The 5,536-nt window shown below is 29.0% G+C and overlaps 1 long non-coding RNA gene across 1 annotated transcript; it reads left to right on the top strand.

Annotated features, from left to right (window-relative positions):
• The first annotated feature begins 1,277 nt into the window (after window positions 1-1,277).
• On the top strand, window positions 1,278-4,452 carry LOC117115195. Its single transcript, XR_004446508.1, has 3 exons — window positions 1,278-1,463; window positions 2,277-2,492; window positions 3,086-4,452. It is a non-coding gene; the product is annotated as an uncharacterized LOC117115195 (long non-coding RNA).
• Window positions 4,453-5,536: the final 1,084 nt, after the last annotated feature.

Here is a 5,536-nt window from a genome sequence, read left to right as displayed (position 1 = left end):
GCTTGTAACCTAAGTAATTTAGTTGAAGGATATGGTAGTCTTAAGACTGATGAATTCTGGCACAACCCATACAAAAAAGTTCTATAGAGCTCTATAGAATTCTATAGAAATGTATATAGAGTTCTATGTAACTCTATAGAGGCAAACAAATTCTATAGAAATGTTTTATAGAGTTTACGCATTCTATAGAATTTTAATATTTTCTATAGAATGTTGTAGTCCACTCTATAGAAAATTAGTTTGTTGCACAATTCATGTATTGGTAACCTACAGTGGATTTTCAATAAATGTGTTATTGCAGAAGCTTGGTTTTGAATATGAAACATGTTTATTAAACAATAATAATAAAAAAAATAATAAATAAAACTATTGCTTTTGGCTCATGGTCTGATGTTGAGTAACTAAATAATGCATAGAGTTTAATATGTGTATCATTTTGTCGAAAAAAATTATGCTTCATATTTCTGGAAAAATTTTATAGAAATCTGTAACATTCTCTTTAGAAGCTGTATAGAAATTCTATAGAAAATTCTATAGACATCTATAACATTTGCTTTAGAAGTTGTATAGGAATTCTATAGAATATCTGTTTGGAAATGTATAACAGATGCATAAGTTACAGTATCAATTAGCATGCTCACATTTTAAGTTAAAATGTTAAAAACATTAAATTAAGCATTTAATTTAAACATTTAAGTTAAATTATACATTAAATTAAACATTCAATTAAATGTTAAAAACAGCAAATACTTAGCCTTACACCACATTTCAAAATTGAAATGAAAAATGAATTTAATGCACATATTTGTAACAAATACTTAATTAATCTTACAAAATCATTAACCACAAACCACCATGGTGACCATTTTAAAGTTACTGTTAGTGTAACTTAAAACCTAACTACTTTAATCATCATTCCAGATGGGAGAGAGACATCGTTTTCAATAACAAGACAATGGATCAGGCCGTGATAGGGGTCCAATTTATGAGTTGAGATGCACGATTTAGTAAATTATTTATTGTATGAAATGCTATATTATATATACTTTCCTACACAAAACAAACGATTAATTACAGAAGGTTTTATATAAATGCATTTAATAAGAATTATAACTCAACTGGTCTTAAATGGTTTCCCCGCCCCTCTATTAAACATGGTACATTCCTCAACTGGGTGGTGAAATTTGAAAGCTAACTGTTGTCATCGACATCTCTCTCTCTCGCTTGCTGCACCCTTTGTTGTTGTGATGTCCTCCTTTTGTTCAGTAATAATTGCAAACTGATATTTTATTGAAATGGTTAATACCTGTAGCAATGTCTATGTACTAGTTAAATGGACGTTCTTCCGTTGAAACTCAACCTAGCCTAGGATAGCCGCTAGGCCTATTCTGTTGCCATTTGGAAAAAAAAGAAGAGTCCGCAACATGCCAAGGTCTCTAGGCCTATGCACAGTCAGTATTGTGGTAAGTAAAGAAAACATAATCTCCTTTCGTCCATTTATGTACGCCTTTCACATTACGCCTAGTTACTTATTCTAGCCTAGGCCTAGATATAATTTTGTAGCTAAGTATCAAGTTTAGTTCAGTCAGTTCGTCAGTCAGTGCAGTGGCAGTGTTTCTGTTCGTATACTAACTAGGCCTAGGCTAAACCTAAGAATTGAGTTAAAAAAAGTGCAACAGGTCAGGTACGGGCGTTGGGACACAAAAGAAAAATCGTTTTTTACCTACCTAGGCCTAGCCTAGGCTTAGGCCTCTTCCTTAACCTAGGGCCTACAGTACACAGTACCTAGCCTAGCTAAGCCTAGGCCTAAGTCCTGCCTAAGGCAGGAAATTTGAAAAATAAAATGCATTTTTTTCTTTAAATATCATTTATTTATTGTATTTTGTGTCAACCAAAAATATTAAGACTTGTTTTTTGCATAGTTCAATATACTTCACTCTTTTTCAAAATGAATGATTGTATAACTGTCAACTGTCTGACCTCAATAATTGATATTTTAAATTCAACAACCACACAAGTCATGCCCAAAAACATCAATAGCTGGAACTTTTTAATATACTCATATTCTATACACAGGAAGTTTCAATTATGCTGTAATTAAAGTTTGAAATATTTCAAGCATAATTATATTTTTGTTGACCAAAAAATATGGTATAAATAACTGGGGTGTGAATATTTTACATGGATGTCCATTGACAGTCAAATACTAATAGCATGCGCAAATGTGGGAGGTAAATTTACTAATAAATAGTAAATAATTATCTATCTTCCAATAGATTGACATTGGCAATGGTTTACTTATAGAAAAGGACCAGCTCATAGCCATCACTCAGATAAGCGATGGGGCACGAGGCAAATTCAAAATTTGTTTGTTATTGTTTCCGATGCATGAAGTGGTAGGGAAATACAAGATAGGGAAGAAAAGCAAGGCACATGTGGAACATCGGTAGAGAAAGAGCGTTTGGATCCCATCTGAATTACTGCCATAACAGGTAGGTAATTTGTTGAATAAGTTTGTGTTTTACCTTTTAAATGAAAATACTGCAGGTTTATGTATTGTAATAAGGGATTTATATTTCAAAAGATAAATGGTACATCAACATGTAATGTAAAGCTTTTTTATTTGGGTTAGACATTGAATTTTTTTTCTTTAAATTTTAATCTGAAAGTTTGCATTGTCCCTTTGTAACCAATTAATAACCATCAAAAGGGAGCCCGTCTTTATTACTGACTTAACCTTCACTGTAGCTACATCTTACTGTATATGTTCTGCATAGCACTTGAGGGAAGAAACTTTAATATTAGACAGTTAATGAAGGAAATATTTTGCTACAAGTGGAATACTTATATTAAAATTATATTTAGATTTTGTACAAGATAACAAATAATATGAAATAATACTTTTATTGGACCACTACTTTTAAGATATCTGCATTTTATTCTTTAGAGATTACTAATTACTAATTTTAGACATTGCACCAAAATTATTAAAATTCATCCTGCTCTTGGTGCTTGCCTGTTTATGAGTTTTCGATTTAGAAGCCTATAAGAGTATTCAATTTGTTTGCATTTTTTTTACCCCCAGATTTCCTGAGGCTTCAACTACTCTTTTGAGGCAGTCTCTGCAAAACAGAATAAAGAAAATGAACAAGCCTATAAATTGGGAATACCATGTATGCATTTTTGTTTTTAAATTTGTTATTTAACTTTAATTCCAAACTTCGTTTATATTAGATTTGTGTAGTATTTTATTATATTTGATGTTTCAGTGTGTAGGCCATCTTAAAGTTAGGTTCAGAAAAGTTGTTTTTTTTTTCAATTTTTTTTTTATGTTGAACTGATTTTTTTAAAACCCAAAAATAATATTTGATGAAAAACTTTGAAGCGGTTAATGAGATTCAGATTTTTTAATATTTAAAAACTGGGGGAAAAAGAGACATAACCACCCTTTTTCCTTCCTTAGTTTTCCCCAGTTTTTAAATATTCAAAAATCTGTATCTCTCTCATTAACTGTTTCCAAGTTTTTTGCCAAATATACTTTGAGGCTTAGAAAGATTAGTTCTACAACATATCAACACATTTATGTCCGCCAGAGCTTGGCTTTATTAAATAGAAATGCTACTTCCACATCAATAATTATATCTACCCTTGTCATATTTTCTTTAAAAATAACATTCGTTTAAATATTTTTGTCTTGCCATATTATTGAATATACAACATAAAATCAATAATTTCTTATTTATGTGAGTAGCAATTATTTCAGTACTGTATTTTATTTTGTAGCTCTAGTACAGTAGGTTTAGTACCTGAGTATATTTTTTCTTTAAGGGGCCAATCACAATTGAAAACATAGTGTATTAAAAGAGTACTCTTTTTTGGCACCTCAACCCCTTTAAAAAGTGTACATACATGGAAAATGTTGATTTTGCAATACTGTTCTCTATGGCCTTTTTTTTTTCAATGGGTACATACAGTAGATACATAATTAGGTTTAAATATATCCATATTGGCATGTTAATAAATTTAGAAAACCGATTTCAATCAATATTTTAAGCTTTTGTAAATTCTTTTCATTTAATTTTGTATTTAGTATTAGGCCTTTTCCCCCTTAGCATATTGTTTATACATTTGTTGATAATTATGAACCGTCCATACAGTGCAGAGTTATCCACCTTATGTTTTGAAATTTCTTTTTTGGGTCTTTCACATCTACTAAATGTGTGTAAAGTTAAATCTAATACTGTACTGTAATAGTATATAAAAATATGTAAAACTTTTTCTTTCATCTACAGTACCCCTATCAATATCGCTTACAGTACTTTGATGTTATTTAATATATTTATAATATTTTATATAGGCCTGCAATTTACTGTAAATACAGCTATGATATAAAATTATTTTTATAAATCTTTATATGTTTGCACAATACCACTAGTGCTACATCGTAAAATTCAATGCAGTTTATTCTTTTAAGATATTGAAACCAGTTTTTTTTTTTCTACTATTTAAATGATACAATGCAAGCATTTTAGTTTGGTTGTTTGAACTGTGATATATATATGTTTAATGTGTGTTAAATAAAGATCTTGAGAATGAATACATTTTGTTGGGATTTCTGTACAGTGGGTTCAAACATTTCATGTTTACTGCAGTGCCATGAACTACCAAAACACATTTGTACATTACAATCATCTTGTAGGCCTATGATTTTTTATTTTTACACTTTTTTTTGATTCGTGAAAACAATTTTTTATTGATCGAACGATACAGTTTTCTATAAAAAAAATTACATCAGCATTATTTTCTAGAGAAGTGCTGTGAATTTCTATGAAAATTAATTTTATCAGTGTTATTTTCTATAGAAATGCTGTTTTTTTTCCTATAGAAAATATAATATATCAGCATTATTTCTAAAGAAATTCTGTACATTTCTAAAGAGAATAATACAGTTTTCCATAGAAAATATATTATATCGGTGTTATTTTCTATAGAATGCTGTTATTTTCCACAGAGATTTATATAGTTTTCTATAGAAAAAATTATATCTGCAATAATTTCTATAGAAATGCTGTTCTTTTCTATAGAAGTATTGTGAATTTCCATAGAAAATAATAGTTTTCTATAGAAAAGAAATTATAACAGCGTTACTTTCTATAGAAATGCTGTTATTTCCTATAGAAGTATTGTGAATTTCTATAGAAAATAATAGTTTTCTATAGAAAAGAAATTATAACAGTGGTACTTTCTATAGAAATGCTGTTATTTTCTATAGAGATTTACATAGTTTTCTATAGAAAAAGATTATATATCTGCAATAATTTCTATAGAAATGCTGTTCTTTTCTATAGAAGTATTGTCAATTTCTATAGAAAATAATAGTTTTCTATAGAAAAGAAATTATAACAGCATTACTCTCTATAGAAACACTTGTTGTTTTCTATAGAAATGCTGTTAATTTCTATAGATTCTTATAGAGAATTAAGCCACTTTTCTTTAGAAATTGTATAGAAATCCTTTAGAAATTGTATAGAAATTC

The sequence above is a fragment of the Anneissia japonica genome, unplaced genomic scaffold, assembly GCF_011630105.1.
Source record: "Anneissia japonica isolate Jap-2015-1 unplaced genomic scaffold, ASM1163010v1 scaffold11456_len9421_cov133, whole genome shotgun sequence".
In the NCBI taxonomy this organism is placed as follows: domain Eukaryota; kingdom Metazoa; phylum Echinodermata; class Crinoidea; order Comatulida; family Comatulidae; genus Anneissia; species Anneissia japonica.
Note: the sequence above shows the minus strand (reverse complement) of the source record. Positions and strands in the feature narration are given on the sequence as shown.